Source organism: Felis catus, chromosome C1 (assembly GCF_018350175.1).
Source record: "Felis catus isolate Fca126 chromosome C1, F.catus_Fca126_mat1.0, whole genome shotgun sequence".
Lineage (NCBI taxonomy): Eukaryota > Metazoa > Chordata > Mammalia > Carnivora > Felidae > Felis > Felis catus.
The window spans coordinates 151,679,339-151,701,147 of record NC_058375.1 but is presented as its reverse complement, the minus strand read 5'-3'; the positions used below and the strand labels follow the sequence as shown (position 1 = coordinate 151,701,147).

Sequence of the window (21,809 nt, the reverse complement as noted above, 5' to 3'; positions counted from 1 at the left end):
CATTCATATTGTGATAACCAGAAGAATAAGACATATGAAAGGCCCTAAATGAACTAGGAGATTTTAATTTGGGGAAAAGATGACAGGGAAAAGAATTGCCGCTGGTCCACAAGTATAATTTTTCCATAGCTTAACTAAAAGAGACTACTCAAGAAAATAATTTTAGGACTAATTAGAGACTTAGGTCACAAGAAAGAAATCTCTGAATGTTTAAAAGCCATATAGTCGTGAAATCCACATAGAACTCTAAAGCCAGAATAGATTCCCATTATTTAGGATTCATTTAAGTGTATTGTTGGCATGAAAATAGAATTATGATAGATTTAATAATAGCTGACATTGATTGAGCATTCACTATGCGCCAGGCTCTATGCTAAGTGGTTTAATGGATTGTCAATTTGAATCCACATAACAGTCCTTCCTGTGACTTGGTACTATTATTATCATCTCCATTTCATAGAAAAGGAATCAAGCTTGGAGAAAGGAAACAACTTGCTCAGGTCACATGGGAAATGATGGAAGTAGCCTTCAAACTGAGGTCATAGGACTCCAAACTTGAAGTACTCTAAAGTACCCCCTCTCTATGATTCTGTTTCCCTGTTTGCCTCCTAGATCCACTCAGAAGTTAGGATGCCATTTGGATATAACCCTAACATTTGGCCATTTCATCAAAATGTTAATCTGAAAGTTTAATAGCAATTTACCGGAAAAGTGAGTCTACAGAAATAGGAAAGAGAATATGGTAGATTTTCTCCAGAACTCCTGAAAGTCTTCAAAAAGCAAAAGAAAACAATCCTTAACAGGAGAGCTTCATTTCAGCATTATCTTTTGTGTAAGTTTATATCCCATTTTGCTTAGGCTACTTTTGAGATTAGGATAAAAGATTTTGGCTTTTGTTGGTAGCATGCCGCTCAGGAAAAGGAAAATTACACAGAGATTACTGACATAAAGTGGAGCTTAGAGATTATGGCTTTATATTTGCCATTGAATGTTGTCCATTGCGAATATGCTTATTATCTCTTCATGTTTTTCAGTGGCTCTAAACTTATATTTACTTTTGACAGAAACCCTAAACAATACTTATAATTCCAGACTTGTTTAGAAATGGAGATTGGTTTATAATAGAGAGATAGTGTTGATTTTATTAGTTAATGTTTAAAATCATAAATGCATATAATTTTTGTATATCAGTTAGCTTCAGTAAAGCAAAAATATTCATTTATCATCTCAGGCTTAACAGTACAAAACTTCTTAACACTTACTGTAGTTTCCCTCATACTGGATAAATTTAATCCTCAACTTTCTTCAGTGACAGTATTAAAACATATGTTTCTGACACCACTGCAAATTAAAAGTGGTTTTCTATGTAGCAATAGTTTTCATTAATAATGCCGTTATTAGTCTAACTCCAGTTCAGAATCTAACACCAGCTAGATGTCCTACAATTCAACTCAATTATGACACGATCTACCTGCGGGGATAGCAACAGATTCCACAGGTTAAGGGCCCAGTGTCACAAAACTCCCCCTTCCCCTACAAACCCACCATGCCAACCTCAAGTCTAGGTTGTCACCTGTGCCTCCATGACTGGCTACAGATTGGAGGTTCCCATGACCTGCTCCTTGGGCTTGACTATTTGTTAGAGCAGCTATGGAACTTAGAGAAACACTTACTTAAGTTTACCAGTTTATTATAGGAGGATATAACTCAGAACCACCAGATGGAAGAAATGCATAAGAGTGAGGTATGAAGAAAGGGGTGGAGAGCTTCCAGGCCCTCTGCTGGCCCACCACTCTCCCTGTACCTCCATGGTACATGGAACCTGGAAGCTCTCCAAACTCCATCCTTCTGGGTGTTTATAGAGGCTTTATTACATAAGCATGACTGATTAACTCATTGACTATTGGTTATAGATTCAACCTCCAACCCATTTTCACCCCACCTCCCCCCAGAGGTAGGGGCTGGGACTGAAAATTTCAACTTTAATCACATCTTTGGATCTTCTGGTGACCAGCCCCCCATCTGCAGGTGACCTTAGGTGACCTAGGGGCTTTCCAGAGTCACCTCATTAACATAACAAAATCACATTTGTCATTCTCTTCTCTTAGGAAAATCAAGAGTTTTAGAGCTCTGTGCTAGGAACAGGGAGAAAGACCAAATTCGTGTTTCTTATTATAAACCATAATATCATGTCATGAATCAAAAATTACATTTAATTAAAAAGTCTAAATTCAACAGTTATTTTTATAAAGCCTTATTGATTCTTCACTCATGAAATTACAAAAAACAAAAGTCACAGTACTTCTACAGTATGTTTTAAATGTTTTCATAAACTTCATTTCTTGCCTAAACTAATATAAAATCATGCAAACCTCAATAAAACCGTACAGATCATCTTGAACTGCCAGAAATAGTAATAATCACAAAATTCCAAATTAAATTTGAAATGTAATGCAGGAGTCCAAAATTGCCTCTGAACACTTCCAATTTAATATGACATTGGTTTTGCATTCATTATCTTACTGTTATTTATAGAATACTATCAAACTTGGCTCAGCAAAACAGAAATCTTCGTCTAGTGTTTTCCCATTATCCTGGGTTTGATCTATGTCTATACAAGGAAATTGAAATGAAAAACAGTATTTGTGGATCTGCAAGTAAAAATAAAGCACATTCATCAGGATAATTATGGATTTCATATTTGTGAGTGCTTACCAGCTGTAAGTCAAAGTTTTATGTACAGTAGTGATACAAAAATATGTAAGTCAAGGTCTTTACCTTCAAGGGTCTTTTACTGAATACAAAGCTTTGATCTCTGAGATCCGGGATTATGTCATTGAGTTTTCTCTGGACAAATAAATATATTCTATCTATCTAAGTTATGATGAGAAAAAGATAAAAAGTAACTATAGACATTTAAGTAGCCATTGACTACTAAAAGCATGTTTTTTGCTTTAAAATAAAGATGTTCATAATTTTGAAAAGGGAAATGTGTGATTTTTAAAAAGCAACATTAATTATCTCTTTTTACTATATACTATATGCATATCAAAACTGATCATTATTTGCTGACATGTTCTACATTAAAATACAGTTTATTTCGGTTTAAAACGCCTAATTAGTTCAAAAGTCATACTTCTCCATACTCTAGATGAGGAAGCACAGCATCCATATGAAGCCCTAATGGCAACTAAGAGCCAACGCTTGTAGAGCAAGCATTTAGGTATGATTGCTTTAAAAAATAAATAAATAAAACACCTGTTTGGTTTTGTACTTTCATCATATATTTCTAAATGAAGGAAGGAGAAAATATCACCTTCTTTAAAAGTTTGTCAGCCAAAAAAAAAACATGTTGAAAATAGATGCTTGAAGAAAAGAAGCAAAATACCAGTGGTCACAAAAGACAGGTAAAAATAATTTGGCTCAGCATACATAGTGATAGCCTGGTTGCTACGGCAACAGAGACACAGAAAGATTGTGGATATCTGTTGCCAAGAAGTTTCGTTTTTAATCCCTCCAGTTTGTGTGAGCCTTAGGTTAAAGTCAGACCCAGAGACAGAAAGGAAGTTTTGAAAGGAGAGTTTCTTTGCTCATTTGCCCTCATAGCCTAGGGGCTGGGACAAACATAGTTCAAAGTGGGTTGCCTAATGAGAGTAGGCAGAAGGAGTAAATTTTTCATGTTTCACAGGATGAGAATCAGGCAAAGGATTTTTATCAGCTATGGAAATTCCAGAGCAGACATGCCATTGTCTCATACCAGGCAGCACAAGGTCTTGTAATGTTAAGTAGCTGTGAACTGTCCCTAGAGTTAAGAAATTAATTCAACCATGGAATCTTATTTGAAAGGAAATCCCAAATAATACAGTAAAATAAAATAAAATAAAATAAAATAAAATAAAATAAAATATCCCATTGATTTTCTGGATGGTGATATCCTGGGTAATACATTATCCCCTCTAGCCCTAGTTCTCTATATTGTGGAAATCACATTTATAATGGAAACTATGTAGTTAGATAATAAACCCTCTAAAACTCAATTGCTTTAAAAGAGTTCATTAAAAAGCAGTTAATCTTCATAGAATTTTAATATTCAAAGAAACTTAAATAACATCTTCCCTAGGTTTTTTTCAAAACTTCCTGATCAATGGAATCATCTGGAACACTTCTCTCTTTCTCCCGTCCATCCCCAACACACATACACTCCCTAGAAAATCGATAAAGTTCAGTGGAGTCCAAGGATTCTGATTTTTAGCAATCTCCATTCCATTTGCAACCTCTACTTTCACATTTTTAAGATGAGACAAATTTGGGAAATATGGATGCAGCTCAACCCTTTCATTATGCAGCTAAAGAAACTAAAAGGAAAACCCAAGTAGAAGGCTAGGTTTTATCTTTCTTTATTGTTATTGTAGGTGTATCTCTTTCTGTAGATTTCTGAATGAAATAAAAACATATTAATTCTTACTTATGCAATTCATATTGGAGAAACAGACTTACTTTCATAGGCAAACTACTGAGTCCAAGAGAAACTACTGCCATTTTCACTTACTGGAAAACCCTCTAAGAAACAATCTCCATTTAAGAACATTTTTCTAGAGAACATAGGCTGGAGTGCTCCAAAGTGTCTTCAGAACACTGGTCTCACAAGCATTTCCTAGCAGAAAACTTTTCTTATTCAAATAACACCACTGCCATCTCCCCCCCGACCCGGGAATACCGTAGCAAATTAGCACATTAGAAGTTTTCAGAAGTCCTAATTTACAGAAATCTGTACAACTTTTACTCAATATTTTTGATGACTGTTTGCTTGATGGATATTTGCTTAGCTCAATGTTTCATCTTTTTACCCATTTTTATTTTTTTATTTTATTTTTTTTTGCTTTTATTTTTTTTAAGATTTTATTTTTAAATAACTCTGCACTCAACATGGGACTCCATCTTACAAGCAAGAGATCATGAGTCATATGCTCAACTGACTGAGCTGGCCAGATGCCCCGTCAGAAACCATTTCTAATGTGTTTATATATAATACATGTATTGATATTCTAAGGAATTCATATTTAAGGGGAGATTCTCTAGGAAATACCAGCCCAGACAAAAGGCTTTTTCGTGGCTAACTATGAGCACTGTAGTTCAACTTAAACGTGGATGTGATAGAAATCTTAAAACTTTTAAAAGAAACAAGGTTGGGATCGGCAGGAGACAATAGAGACGGGAAGAAGGTAGTACATGTTAAGTACATTTTTCTTCCTTATTTTAATGAAGTCTGCCTAGGTTTCTTTTCCAACCATATAGAATTCAGCTTAGAGGAGCTGGAGAAAATCCCATCTCTATTCCTTTTTTCTGTTTTAAATACAGCTGTTTCAAATATAACTGTATTTTGAAGCCTACTTCTTTAGAATCACTTAGAAATGGAAAAAAATGTGCAGTGCAGGATCATGAAGGAGAGATTTAACAAGTGTCTTTCTTCTGAGGCTGCCATAGTTGAGGCTGACCTGCTGTGTTTTAGTGGCCATATTGTTGGGAATGGAGAACTTGCTTTTTCTGCCCCTCGTTCCAATATCTGGAGGTTGGTGGTATCACGATATCACTTTAATGGTGGGGAAGGGATGAGGTGGCCTGTGATATGAGGTGAACCAGGTCACATAAACATGCCATTTTCCACAGTTCCTTGGCACTTCTATGTCATTCTGGTGTCTCAGTTCTCCTTTCCAGATGGAGCAGAAAATACTTAAAAATGGTCTGCAGCTAGCTCCTGGTGCCTATTGATCCTTCTTACATTTGAAGTGAAGAATCAAGCTGACAAATCTCCATACTATTCCTAGGAACACAGTCTTGATTTTCAGTTCATGGCAACAGTGTTAGGTGAAATTGAGTGAAGAAAAGATGTACTGAGAGAAATATCCTAATACTATTTCTTAGTTGACTGGCACCTGTCGGTTGAGCTATGCCATCCTGTTCCAAGTGATAAACTGTCATTTGTAAATTATGCCCATAGCTATATCCATTATTCATGGGCTGGTATTGGAGAATAGTGATTTCAGGCCCCTAAATTTTCCTACCTGCAGGCACCTGAATTACTTCCAAAACTGTTACGTTACCTCGTGTGCCCTTGCAATTTTTCTACCATCATCAGATCCTAACAGCCCACTTTGTGTCTCAGATGAAGACAGATTCCTCCCCTCCTTTGCCTATATTTCCTTCTACAAAAATGAATGAATAAATCCTAATGAATGAATGTCCAGTAAATGGACAGCAAACTGCAACCATGAGATTTCAGTATAAAGCTAACTGGAAAAAAGAAGAAGTATTTCCCAAAGGACAAGTATTACTGTCTACTGAATACAACTTATTACTTGAAAGTGGGTAAAAATTAAGGCATTAACTTTCTGGATATTAAAAAGAGAAATCATTACCATATTTTTACATTTTAGAATTATTTTATATTATTTATATGATGAATTAAAATAACCCCTCTGCCTAGACTTCTCATTAGTCACTTTAAGATTTTGAATATGCTTCTTACATAGATTTCCTCAAAATTTTTTGCATTTTGGAACCAAATTAGTCCTTTAGAATCAGAGGGGAAAACAATCTTTTCAGAGGGAAGTTGAAGGAATCTTGCCTTCAACGAGACAGTTTTGTTCTATCCTGAATCTTGAAACCGACCCCTTTTTTTAAGTTCAGGGAAGATACCAGAGACGTAGGTTTTTTTAGTTCCTATTTCCAGCCAGCAATATTGTCTAGCATATCAAACTGCCAATAAAAACATTATTACATGTTGAATGACTGGATTGGGGTACATCGTGACAGTGGCAGTCTTTCTGATTTCTTCACCATGTTTTTGCTTTAGCAGTAAAGACAAAATAACGTAATATAGAGAAATACTCTAGTGCTATTTTGGAGGAAATCTCCTTTACAAAATATAATTGTTCCAATAGTTTTGTAACTTGTGCTCCGTAGGGTAATAGGTGCCAAGAAGCAGGATGGGACCAAAGGGAAGGACCTCTGGGACCCCCACATTATGGCCAGGTTGGTCAGATCCACTTCATTCCAAGTGGCTTTATATATTGACTTTCTCTTAAGGTTTCATATGTGTGTATATGTTTTGAAGAATTTGAAAGGGTCAGACATTAAACTTTGCTCTAGTTCTACTATTTACTTTGTGGTTTCTTTTATCGCAATCTCTGACTTTTTCATTGATTCTAGTCAAGAGTTTATTTTTATAGAGAATTTTGAGATAACTGAATTATCCAGAGTCCCACAAATTGTTAACTGAATACCCAAGACTCGTACCTTCATTTCTGGACTTGGAGTCCAGGATTTTTTCCACTTGACATGCCCACTTGAGAGCAGGACCATTTTGATTCCTGTATACTCTCCTTTCCACGAAACTGGCAGGATCCCAGAATCTAATCAGCCTCTTAGTCCAACTTCTAACTCCAACCCTCTTCTTTACAGGATAAATTGTCCAAGTAGTGTAGGCACCACTGAATGTGAGTCTTCATAACTAGTTAAAACCAAGTAATCAAACAGACTACTTTTTTGAAGATGAGTATTCTACTACCTGTCTCAAGAATAAGACTGAAAATTAACTATGTGGGAAAGCAAACAATTTTTTTTTAAACACAGTCACTAAAATTTAGACTGTTATTACTCATTTGTTCTGAGAATACTCTCGGGAAAAAAAATCTGATGCTACTTTTGTGCCAGCAGTTTCAAATGTAGAATTGATATCATCAGGAAGAAACACAATATACAAGAACTTTAAAAAGTGAACAAAGAAAACAGTGAACTTCTGTTCCTTAAGAAATTAGTTTTATCATTGAAAAATAGGATTCCCAAATGAGGTCAAGAGCAGTAATTTGACATTCCAGAATCCCTCTTGCACTATACTTAAAATTAAAATCTATTATCAAAAGACCACAAAACAATATACAGAAATATATGAGAAACAGGTGCCTTGTGGGTAGGGGAAATAGCTTAAAACTTGATTTAACCAGTATGGCTCCTTGTCCACAGTATTTGAAGAGGTTACAATGTAAAATTTTATAATTATTGATTTTAATTATAAAATTAAGGTAAGACTTTAAAAAATATATTCTATTTTTTTAAGTTTATTTACTTACTTTGAGAGAGAGAACAGGGGAGGGGAAGAGAGAAAGGGAGAGAAAGAGACTCCCAAGCAGGGTCAGTTCTTTCAGCACAGAGCCCAATGCTGGGCTCAAACTCACGAACAGTGAGTTCATGACCTGAGCAGAAATCAAGAGTCAGATGCTTAACTGACTGAGCCACCCAGGCGCCCCTAAAAATATATTCTATGTTTTAACATGTACATCTCTGTTTCTTACCCATATAGAATATCAAATTAGCTATTTTAAAATTTATGAGTCAAGAGTGGAATTTGAGAATATATTAAAATGAGGAATATACCTTATTTTTTGTTCTGCATGCTATTTTTATATCCCTAGCTTATGAAGAGTTAATTCCTTATTAGTAAGAGTCCTTTCCTATCCTCAACCCTTGAGGAAAAACCTAGAACACAGTTACTGGTACATAACAGTTCCACGAATTTTCAATTGCAACATATGAAAATTAACCTGCTAATAGTTGGGATATAATTATATTCACTTGGCACTTGACATTCACTTTGTGTTCCAGAAAACATTAAGAATAGACTTTGAAGTTTTTAGGGAAACATTTATTTTTGGTGTAGTTATCCAGTAGAGGAAGGAAAGATTCCTGATTAATCTGTGAAGGTTAGGAGAACCTGCTTCTGGAACATTTTCAACTCCCCGAGTTTCTGTAGCTGCAGAAAGCAACAGACATCAATAATATTCTCTTTTCGTGCTTTGGCTTAATGCTTCACTTGAGTGACCTGCCTGCGCATCTTGATTCTGCTTCAAACAATGAGTTTAATGTAGCTATTTAAAAGTACTGGCATTGTTTAAAACAGTTGTTCCCAACACTGACTCAGAGAGAAAACTTTGGTATTTTAATGAGGCAATTCCTTTTTTGCACTATCACCCACATCGACTCACTTCAGTATATCCTTTGGAATTGACTCCTCTCATCTTTCTGGAAAACGTGTGCGCATGCGCGCGCGCGCACACACACACACACACACACACACACACACACACACACACACTGCAGAAGACATTTGAATATTTTCTCTCCTCAAAGCACCCTCACACCGCGTATGCTTTCCCCTTTCTTGCCACTTGTGTTCTTACTCCTCACCAACACATACTGTCTGTTCTGAGCAAAGAGTCTCCTTAAGTCTCCATTTTTTCTACTTACAAGACCTGGAGGGCTGCTGGCAGGATTCCTACACTTGCAACATTGTCATCCTCTTCTCTCTATATCAAGTCCTACCCATTTCTGAAATCCATAGCATCTCCAGGTGAATATGTCAGCCTTCACAGCTTGCGTTGATCTCTCCTATCCTTAAACTCTAAGGCACTTGGTCTATTTTCATAAAAATAAACAATTTATTTTCATGCTGTTTTATATATCTTGGTAGATAGATGATAGATGGATGGATAGATACATACATACATACATACATACATACATAATTGATAGATGATAGAGGGAGAGAGATGATAATTATTTGTATGTGTGCCTTCATAATGACTTTTTTCATCTTTCTAACTATGCCTTGAACAATAGGATTATAACACCTTTTTAAAATATGCCCCTAAAGACCTAACACAGGGCTCATTCATCAACTGGTAGTCAGGCTCAATAAAATGCTATTTCATATAGTATATTGTTGGCACTCATAAAAGAAGATTCTAATTTCTGATAATACTTTGGCAATAAGAAATAAGGAGCTCATATATCCATTCATTTAACATTTTTAAGTTCCTCTAAGTGTCAGGAGGGTCAAATAAGACATGAAAATTAATTCTACTCCCCCTTGTCCTCTCCTGTTACCTCCTGTTGACCAATGGGAAAAGAGCCAGGAATGATAGGGAGACATTGGACTGGATAGAGCAATTTGGACAGAACTAACCTGGGCTGACCTGTAAGAGGTAGAGACTCTGATACCATTAGCTTCCAAATGGAGATAAAAGAATGTCACCAGGATTCAAATTCCAGCCCCCATCCCTTAATACTGCCAGTGTTCTTAGCTACACTGTTTGATCCTTCTGCCTTGAATTCGTAATTAGGATCTGAGTAAGGATGATCTATCTCTTCCTTGTTGTAGGCACTCACTAAATGTTTAGTGGCAGGCCCAAGGCAAAATGACAAACGGTTCTCTAATTCTTCAGGTATGTACCGAGTATCTACTCTTGAACAGGCTGCTGTGTTGAAAGTCTGGTTACAATGGTAACACATCCCCACCATCTAGGTTGGCAGACAAAGATTGAAAGATTAACAGAACCCATTAAAAAGTATGATAAAAATCATACTGTGGAGCAAGGCATGACCTGAGAAAGGCCATCTAACCTACTGTGGAGGAGTAAGAGGCAGCAGTGCCTCCACTGAAATATGAAGGGAGAAGGTGGACAGAAGCAGCTAGAGACATAAGCAGTGAGGACACACAGTACATACAAACATTCACACAGAGGTTTCCAAGCCAGTGAAATAAGTGAAGCAAAGCCCCAGAAGCCAGTGTAGGTAGAGTATGGTGACATAGCTTCCATTTCTGAATTGCCCTCCTATTTCCTGCCTCCTCTTCCTTGACCTCCTTGCACCTAATAACTTCTTACTCTGTTAGGTAGAACATTGTTTCTGGTCTATATTCCACTCCAAAATACTCCCTCTGTATCCTGGATGACTATCCAATGGACTACCCAAGTGTTTTATAGTAATATACAATATCGGTTAAAAATAAATTCCCCCAGTTTTTCTCATTATAATAAAAATCCATGTTTTCTGAATTTTGCTAATTTGATTGGAGTATTTCATATAAAAAGCTATTTGAAAAACCGGGAGTTTTGGTCTCACTGGGATGCATTTGCATCTTGCAGGAGAAACTCATTAACTCAAATGAATCTTTTATTGATGGAAAGGCCAGGGAGGGAGATGAAGGGATGACAAGCCCAGGAAAAGCTATTTTTAAGAAGCAGGCCTTCTGGTTATGTCTGTATCCTTCCAAACTCCCTGCCACACTACCTTCCTCAGGTATCACTCAACCCCCTGCCATTATCATTTCCCTTTCAGGAGGAGTTCTGGGCTCAGTAAGACAGTCTTCTCCTGATGAAGGAGCATTCATTGTTATTCAAAATAAATTTATAAATGTGGCAGATGGTCTTCCTGTGTTTAGTGTAAACTGAACCATTTACAGGGTAGTATTTGGTCAGGAAAACTAAGAAAAGTGCAATACACCACAGGTGTCTGTTTAAAACACTAACATTTCAATAAATCTACATTTTTTAAAAAAATAATTCTTATATGAACTAACCAGAACTCAATTTTTATAGCTTAATCTAATGATTGCCTTCAACTAGAGATTTTCTTTCCTCCCATAAGATCTTGAAATAGCTTCATTAAACCCTTGAGAAATTATGGTCTCCTTGGCAAAATCATTCTTCACAAAATATCGGTTTATATTTGCAATACCTTCAAATAAAATCTAAGATGAGAATGTCATGAAGTAGAAATTAAAATAAATTCCATCCCTCTATCTTGAGGACCAGCCTGAGTTATTTCTATTCTAAGAAAGACAAAGAGTCAGAAATTAATAGAACTTAAAAAGTGGCATTAATAGGGATTCTATCTAGACCCCTCCAAAGGCATTCCCAGGTAGGTAAAAATATTTTTCTTCAGCTCTTAAAATCTGATTCCAGCTATACATACTTCAGTCATCATACGAGTAAGAACAATCTTCACCACACACACACACACACACACACACACACACGCAATTCTTTAATGTTGTATCTCAGGTTTAATTCCACTGCCTCTATCCTTTGGGAACATCATATGTTGTGTACCTATGACATATAAGACACTGTCTGCTATACAGAAGCAGTATGCACAGTGATTTCCTCTGATGAGTCTAAGTAGGAAGACTATTTGTAATATATGACATAATAGGAGAATATACTAGTAAGCTCTGTATGATTAAAGAGTAACCTGTATAGGCCAGACTATATTTGCAGTTAGCATTCAGGGAAAGGATATATCTGCATAGTCAGGAGAAACTTCATGGAAAACCAGAGTGGGCCTTGAATGGTGAGCAGCGTTTGGAAGTGTGGAGAAGGCATGTGGACATGAGGGTGAGCTGAGGCAAGCCCCAGCTGTGGAATTGAGAAGGGGTGCACGAGAACACACTCCAGTCTCAAAAAAGTTATCGTTGTGACTTCACACTTTTTATTCTCCATACCTAATTATTTTAGGTCTTTCTGAGTTCCCTCAGATGAATACCCCTTAAAGTGCTTATCTATCCTGTGAGTATACATGTAAACTCCATTTCTAATCTATAAAAATTGAAACAAAGAGTAAAATATGTATTATTACTTGATTTATGTTTAAATTGTGAGCACGAATTTCTCCTTCAGTTGAATTTTGAGTTGTGTTTTGGGTACTGATCATTTGCTCTCATTAATAAATAAATGTGCTTGCTTGGAATCCACAAGAATATATACAGTTCATAAGCTTTCTATTTCACCAAAAATCCAAGTCCTGGTACTACCCCTAAACATAAACTAAAACCTTTAATTGATATGTAACGGTATCCTTTAGCTAATCAAAAGTTAACATTAGTTTTAAGAGATAAATAATCTATATTCAGTTTATCAATAAATATTAGATATAAATTCAAGATATTGAAAAACTTTTTATATAATTGAAAAGAAGACTTTTAGATCCTCAGATTCCCTATCCCTGTTAGAGGAAGTTAACATTTTCCAGTAATTGAGTCATCCTTACTTACCTAAATTTAGAGTGCAGTACATCTCCCTCCCTCGTGGTTTCTGTGAACAGATCTGAAGCTTTCAAAATAAAAATTTCCCACATGTTTTATTTGTATCAGTTCTGCTTCCTTCTCAAAAGCGCAAGGAAAGCCCAGGGAGCTACAGTGATTAATGACCTGTTCTAGAGTCTAACCTGCTCTATAAAATGTGCTACATTCCAGAGCATAAAAGAAACTCCGAAGTAGGTCAGGAGCTTAAACTGCCCAAGGGCCTACTTTAGACTAGAGGCAAGCAAGTCTGAAATTAAATTAGCACCAGAATTGCGATGACTCCTGATTCCATGGTTTCCTATTGGACCAGAAAGATGGGGATCTACAATGTGTAATAAAGCCATAAAAACCAAATTCACTCAGACTTATGCAATTTTTAATTTGCATTAATTCAGATGATGACCTGGTTCAAAATAGTTGTGAGCATTCTCTAAAGTTGAAGTGGAGTGGAGGGGAGAATTTGCAAAATGAATTAAGGAACCATTCAGCCTGTAAGGCTAGAGACCAACAAAATATGATCAAGGATCATTTTAGAAGAGTCACAGAATGAATGTGCCAATTACAAATAATTCTTACTAAACTTGAGATTTTTATAGCAAACAAGTAGATTAAATTTATACGATGTTCACCACCATGGTAACACATGATGCTCTGGGACCTTAAGCAGGTCACAGCTGCTTGCTGGACAGTCTGTCGGACACTTCCGTCTCTAATACTATCATCCACATGGGACAACCACCAGAGCTGCCAAAGCTGTAAAGACACTACTAAGTGGGAAGAGATGGGGTATCAGTGGGAGGTGGTGAATGCTTCTTACAAGAGAGGCCTAGATTTCTAGGTCCAGGGAATGACTGCAAGTCTCCAGGCAGCTCTTCCAGGCGTGTGAGCCCTACCTGTCTCTAGTCTCACCTCCGTGTGCCAACAACATATCTAGCCCACATCAACCCAAATACCATTCCTTCAAGAACGGCTGCCCCACCCTCACCAGACTGGGTTAAATTCACTCAGTTTTACACTCTCATAGCCCCTTCCTTTTATCATTTATTACACAAATCACAATTGTAATCAAATCTTTATCTGTGTAGTTTTTTGTGTCTTGCTTGCCTTCTCCCACGAGTATGTAAGCATGGTGAAGACAGGGGCTTGTGTCATATTTCTTTCTAATGGTTTTCCCCATGTCTGATACATCGTAGGTGCTCAAGAAATGTCCAATGGATGCATGGATGCATGGATAGCTATATATGAATAGGCATATATTTGAAGAGGCAAAGTGGGGCCAGAGTTCCACCAAAGCCCCTCCTAAACCTTTAGTAGTATTTGGTTTTTAAGATCTAAACAATATTTCACCCAGTAATATCTTTCTATTGAAAGATACTAAAAGTCTTTAAACTGAAAATAAGAAAGGATTATTGATAAAATATATTCTTGGAACAAAATATAATATTTTGCTTCAAATGTGCATCAATATTATTTCCTGGAAAGAAAGAAATGACAAGCTGCTTTCTCTAGGGCCTGCCAAACACACACACACACAAACACACACACACACACAAACACATACACACCGCCACCGCCACCACCACCACCAACAACAACAACAACAAAACAGGAAAACTTCCTTCATTTAAAACCTTCCCTTCCCTATCCTATCTCTGAAGCCTACAGGGAAGACCCTGTTGACTTTTTTTCTCAAGTCTGCTTGTCGTGGAAGATAGGACCGAAATTGGGAAAAGAGCCAAAGGAGTAAGACTGTGCCGGGCTCCTTTGTACTCCACAAATCCTGGATCTTGGCTTTACCTCTTGCATGCTCTGCTCTTTTACTCTCCAAGGGCTTATTAAACTCTGAACACTTGTGATGCCTGCAGGGCCTTAGTCTCCTGCTGGGTAAGTCCATAGCTAGGAGAGGAGAGCTCTCAACCCGAAAGAGACATCATGGCAGGAAATTCTGCAGAGTAACAGGAATGATCATAAGCCCTAAATCTTTCAAGATACTGCTTTCAATTGTTGCCATGTCCCAGGCAAAAATTGCAAACTTTTCTTTTATCCTTTTTTTTTCTCTTCTTATTGCTTGTGAATGAGGTTTAAGTGGCTAGCCTAAGCCTTAGATGTCCTGTTTCCTAATTCCTGAAACATAAAAGATGTTCAGGGATGTGTCTTCTGCCCCTGACCAATGCACATTTTTATTGCTGCAATAAAAGCTTCTATTGCAATTGTGGAACTTAACTATATGCATAACTACTTTTTACATCTGAGAAGTTATGTTTCTACCAGAGGTAACAACAGGATCTTACTTTTTGAAGCTTCACATTTGCAAATATTCTCTGGAAAGCTATTCTTTCTTCAACTTCTAAGGGAATGGCATAAAATGCTTTCTGCCATTATCATTTTCTAGAGATAGTATAGGGGTTAACCTCTGTTTGATCAATTATCTCAAGATTTAGTTGTATTTAAACAAGCTTTTAAATGTATTAATAAATGTACTAATGAATCTATAATCTTAAAGATACAGAGTAAATGATATATAACTTAGCAAAATGGAAGTAATTTGAAATGAACTGGTAAGAACGTGCTTCATTAGTTTAAGATTTACAACCTTTATTTGAAATATATATTACATTAAAGATATAAAATCTACTATAAAAATCACCTCATTTCACCCTCTGTCTTCATAACAAGGTAAATGATAGTCTCAAGATAATGAGTTTTTCTGAATCACTGAATGTATTAAGATGCTCTGAGATATTCTTATCTGACAGTAATCCAGGCAAATATTAATATTTTGGTGCAGCCTTTGGTATAATGAATATGTCTTAGAGGATTAGCACTAGAAGTTTGCTCTGTATATAAAACTCTGGTGTAATTTTGACCAGAAAGTTTCAGGACATTATTTCAGCAGGTTACATTGAGAAAACTGAGGCTTGATAGGTTGAACTTCATTAATGGGTGCCAGACTCCTTTAATGAGATGCCAAGCTTCAGGGGCTTCATCCAGGATCTAAATGGTCAAGACAAGGCTTGCCAATTTGCTTTGCTGAAGGCACAGAGATCCCCCTCAAAAGGGTCTTCTCCAATTGCAGCTTTCTGGGTTAATGTATTCTAGGCTGAGTTATCTCATCCAATGATTGCTGCCCTGGGAATTTCAGTGTTCGTACAAACTAACAACGTCCACCAGACAAGCATCAGCAATACCCAGCTGGCTCTTTGTCCCCCATGGGAAATTTTCTCAGTCAGAGCCTGGTAATTGTTTAGCCCAGCTGCTGCAGTTCCAAGGGTGCCAGCTCATCTGAGCCAACTGTATGCACACAGCTCATGACTCATAAGACTGAGAAATACACATCATGGGGGGGCGGGGCTTCAAGGACTCCATTTTAAATTTGCTCTCTTTTTTGTCAACTGTTTGGGGGAGAATACGTAATGAAAAGCAGTTATTCAAGGGTTACAAATATACTATGCAGTCATGAAATTCCACCATAAGAGTGCATAATAATCTCATCCATATCAAAACGCATTCGCTGTATGTCTCAACAGTCACTTACTTGGCTGTACTCTATGTGTTACAACAACTATACCGTAACAGTGTGGTTTCTTCCATATGCCCGGATGTAGAATAAAGAACTGGCTCGATATCCAGAGCGAGGGGCAATTTGGGTGGAGGCTGGGAGTTCAAGCCCCATTATCTGGCTTCATGCCATGTTAGCTCGCATAAGGGTTCACTCTCAGATCTTCCAAAGTTATGCTGGAGATGCCAAAAAATATATTTTGTCAGAAAAGTAGACAAAAACAGATTATATAAACAGTTTGAATTCCTCAGGCCTTTACTGTCAATTAGAGGTAGTAATATCCTCCTGGAAAAATCCACCTACGTAGTATTCTGTACACAAATGGCATCATTAAATAGTGTCAACCTGCCACATTTATACCAAGTATCTCCAGGGGCTGGTGGTATATGTGATGACTCCTGATGTTTTAGTTAGCTGCTACTGAGAAATAAATTACAAAATCTTCGTGACTGAAAACAAGCAGCATTTATTATCTCAGTTTCTGTGGGTCAGGAATCAAAGAGAGGTTTAGCTAGGTGGCTCTGCTCAGGGCCTTCACAAGGCTGCAAGAAGGTGACAGCATGCACACAGTCATCTCAAGGCTTGGACTAGGGTGGGATCCGCTTCCAAGCTCACTCCCAAGGCTAATGACTGACCTCAGAAGATCTTCTCCTGACTTCACTCACATGGCCTCCCAACAGGACTGCCTCACACCATGGCAGCTGGCTTCTTCCAGAGCAGCAATCCAAGAGAGACTGACAGAGCACTTGTAGGAATGAAGCCACAGTTTTTTTATAACCTCATATTGAGAGTGACATCCTACTTCATCCACCATATTCTGTTCATTAGAAGCAAGTCAGTAAGTCAAGCCTACACTCAAGAGAAGCGATTGGGCGAAGACATTGAATACCAGAAAGCAGAATCATCAGAGACCATCATCATAGGGGCAGCCTACCACACTGAGGGTCTCTCTTAGTCTAAAACCTCAGCATTTATCTCTGGAATTATAGCAACCACCTCTAATTAGACCCAGGGCCTAATTTTGATCCCCTCCTATCAACCTACCCTTGCTATGGTGAAGTGGTCTTTAAAAACTGCAAATCTGAATATGTCATCTAACAACTCCTAACTGTCTTCAGGAGAATGTCAAACCTTCTTAATATGACACACAGGACCCTTTATGTATGGTGCATAAAGGCAATATCAGATGGTCTCTAAGGTCATGGGCTATAAAGCCAGGCTCCACAATTTATCAGTTTTATGGCCTTGAGCAAGTTTATTAACCTCATTGGGCTTTGATTTCTTTGTCAAAACCTGAGATAACACAGTGTCTAGCACATAGTAAGACCTCAATAAGAACAAGTTGTTATAACTTTCCATTTATCTGAGGCCATTTCACAACATATCATGCAACTAACTAAACCAACCTACAGTGAGGAGGCCATTTTGACCTCTTATAAGGCTGTTTTCTTTGCTTGGGAAGCCTTTCCCCATTCTCCTTTACCTGAGAACTTTTGTTTATGCTTAAATACTCAATTTAGGAGTTCAGTTTTCCTCCTGGGCTAGGTGCATCTTCTTGTATTCCCTCAGCTCACATGCCTAACTGCTTATAGTACTTATCACACTGTGTTGTCATTGTCTATTTTTCTATGGCCTTGTGGAAATGTGAGCTCCTCAAGAGAAAGAATAAATCTTACATTTCTACATCTACGGAGCCTAGCTCGGTGACTGGCACAGAGTATGTCCCCAATATATGTGGTGGAATTTACTAAGCAAGCAATTTGAGAGATTTCTGATGCAGCCTCCTTCCTTCTCCATTTCTTAATACTACTGCTTGCCCTCACTTATTCATACCTTCACCTACAGGTCCTGGTTCCATAAGAATATTTCAGCTATGACTTTGAAGAGACTGCTGCACGAACTGCTATTCTTTGTTTAGATCAAAGAACATGTTTCTCTTTGCTTGCAGCTCTTAACACACAAATTGGATGAAAACCTATATCTCTTTTACTGATTTCCTTTTATTTGGGCTTTTGAAGTCAACACCTTTGTAATAACTGCATTGTTTCGCAAACCAAACTCCTCAGATAGGCATTTAAGGCTGCACTCAAACTACTTCCTACAGCCCCTTCCATCCACACCATCTCTACACCCCCTTCTTCCTTTGCCTACACACACATACACACACAAACACATGCACACACATACACATACACATACAAACACACGCACACATACCAAACACACACACAAGAATACACACACACACACACACACACACACACACACACAAATACATACATATGCAAACACACAAATATATACACAAAAAAACTAACTGCCTGGGATTCAATATGGACACTTCTTAAAATTCAAACTCCTAAGCCTCACCTAGATTCAGAGAGCAGAGGAGAGGAAATCAGCCTTTTGACAAGTTTCATAGGTAATCCTCATACATAGAAAGGCTTGAAGATCATAGCCCTTGTCCTGCTGAATGGTCTTGATGAGCGCGTCTCCAAGCTTTACTAGTGTTCCTGAAAAGCATCTCATTTCCAACTGAAAAAAACAATCCCAGTTACCCTTTAAGATGTACTCAAATAGCACCCTTGTCAAGCATTCCTCAATGGCCCCACAGCAGTTGATGGATTCTGTTTGGCCCTTGGCACACATTATGAAAATTATTAGTGTGCATGTTCATTCTCCAGGTCAGTTCAAGAACAAGTTGAGTGCAAGGACCACCTCTGGCAGCACTTTCGGTACAAGATCAAAAGTAGTCATTGTTCAATGTTACCTGATATTTTAGCTATTACATTAAAATACTATTTTGCTCTCAAATGTGTTATCCTGTATTAGTCTATAAGACTTTACTTTTTAAAACATAAAAAAATATCATAGGAGTATTTAGCCATAACGTGCCACCTTAACGTTTCAAAGACATTATAATAAAGAATATATAGCTTCCCCAAGATATATAAATAGGACATTAAATTAAATTCTTCTGCCAAGACATTTGTTGATAATCTTGCATAATTTGGAATAGCTAACCGCAAACTAGATAATGTACAACTTTTAGTTATATTGGCATAATGGCTTTATATTCCATAGTACAAAGGCATAAGTTCAGATCGTATTGGTATTTTTATTTCTATTTGGATGTCCCAGTTATTTTAATACTTTGAAATTGCTGCTGAGTTTTTCTTCTCTCACTGCAACTTGGACTCTATCAGGTGGCCGGTAAACAGACTCCTCCAACTTAAACAGTCACCAAGGTTCAATAACCAAAAGCATTAAATGCAGCCATTGCTGCACTACCAGGGTAGCTGTTCCAAGATGGGGAGGATCGAGAGGTACGGGCAGCAGAACACCTGAGCAGCTGACAGAGTCAGCTCCTGGCACATAAATGCACAAGCTTGCCAGTTGATCAAGCATGGCAGATTACATTTAGAATTCAGTTGACATATTGATTTCACAACCTTCGGTGAAAGAATCACTTTCGGCTTTTCTGTGACATGACGTCTGCTGACTAACTTCTTCCCTAAAGCCAGGCAATTTACATAGCTTTCCAGTCCTCAGTCAGTGGGGGATTCTTTAGGCTGTATGGTTTTCCTTTTAATATCTTGTGAATTCCCAGATCAAAGCTTTCTCCACTATCATTAGAAGGAATTAAAACCTATCATGGAATCGTATAGAATTATTTGTAAATGATATGCTGATTATGGTAATCCACCTCTTTCCCTCAAGAACAGACGTGGGCAAAAGTTGATAAAGCAATGGATCTCTTTATTTTTAAGTGATTCTTTCTCCCTTTAAAATCATTCACTATTACTTTATTGAATATTTAATATATTAGAATCACCTCTCTTCATTCCACAACTTAATTATGATGCTAATGCCAGTTAAATTGTTCCAAATTTCCTAGACATTAGATAATTTTGAGTATTCTGGCTGAGCACCCATTACTTTAAGCCCATTGCCAGTCCTTAAATTGAATATGGAACCTAAACTAGTCACCATGAAACATGACTATACAGCATGTATAGTAAGTCACAGCAATGTGGTTTTGATGTCTTCTAAGCTTTCTTTCATGATATGATATTGCCAACCAAAGCTTCCTACCACATTTAACCTGTAGTGTCTCTCTCTTGCTATTTTAGGACTCTAGCCAACATACCAACATTGATACATGAGCTCACGCGCGCGCACACACACACACACACACGCGAGTGTGAGCGCTACTATATTTATACACTCATTTGCATCACAGTTATAAGCTTACCCCCTAACCACTGAACTTACAGTGGCAAGGAAAAAGATGCATTCAATTAAACAGAGAGATAAGACACTACTGAGATGTTAAGTTTGATTTCTTGCCATGCTGGGTAAAGTCTGATTACTTTCAGAGGTTGAGTTTAGTTCAAAGGAACACTCTAAAAAGCAAATATTGAAGATGGATTTGAAAAATAATTGAATGGTGGCCAGTCTATCTTCTAGGAAAATAGATGCCTTTTCTGGATCCGTAGCTGCTTAAAAATGCGTAGAAAAAAGATGAAAAAGAAAGAGATGCATGACTGCATAGTAGGATGCACACTTGCATGGTACTTAGTGGGTTTGGGGATCAATGTATAATATTAATATACGTAGTTAGCTATAGTCAGCTCCTACGTGCACCCTCAAGAATACAGTACACACCATTACTCAGCAGGACTAACTGAATTGTCCCTGTACAGAATAATATCCTTGTGACCAAAATAATTAATCTGAGGCAGCTTTCACTCTAGGACATTTCAATTAACACAAAATACACTTGGGCAGAAATCTTAGTACTCAGTGGTCTGCCTCTATGAAGTCCTGCCCTATCACAGCCATTGCCTATCTAATAAGTGTATAGGATACATCTTATGCTTAAAAATTGCAGTCATGTATTGGAATTCTTTCCTTTTATGATAGAGTGTGAATACAATATCACCAACACAATAACCACTCCCAACTAGCAGAGTAATTTACAGTACAAAAAATGCAGTAACAATCAGAAACTTAGACTATGTTAGGGCTGGAAAGACTTTAGAGATCACTTAATTCAACCCATGTATTTTCTAATTGAGCCAATTGCATGATAATTTTTCTAAACTCTGGCCTGCAGAGCAATGCTTGCTGGAAGTTTATACTGTCCACAACAAAATGAGAAAGATGAAACAGTGTAACAAAGTTTCATAAAGCTGAATTTACTCATTTAAAATAATAGCCTTTTTTCTAAGAGTTTGCCCTTATATTAACATTCTTTTATGAAATGTTGAGGATAAAGAAAGACGGTTGATTTTCCTTACATTTGTAGTGAATTAGAGAAATACTTGG

General features: G+C 37.3%; 1 protein-coding gene and 1 long non-coding RNA gene across 10 annotated transcripts in view; one reads left to right on the top strand and one right to left on the bottom strand.

Moving 5' to 3' along the window:
• LOC109502712 overlaps positions 1 to 1,930 on the bottom strand; it is a 57,532-nt gene extending 55,602 nt beyond the window's left edge. Inside the window, exon 1 of one of the 4 annotated variants that reach the window (XR_006583257.1) lies at positions 1,674 to 1,930. This is a non-coding gene — a long non-coding RNA (uncharacterized LOC109502712). Of the gene's footprint in view, positions 1 to 1,262; positions 1,575 to 1,673 lie in introns of those variants that run through there. The other 3 variants (XR_006583259.1, XR_002744818.2, XR_006583258.1) reach the window with 3 other exon arrangements.
• The window catches only part of KCNH7 (potassium voltage-gated channel subfamily H member 7), a 646,875-nt gene that overhangs the window by 523,832 nt on the left and 101,234 nt on the right, over positions 1 to 21,809 (top strand). The window lies entirely within an intron of this gene.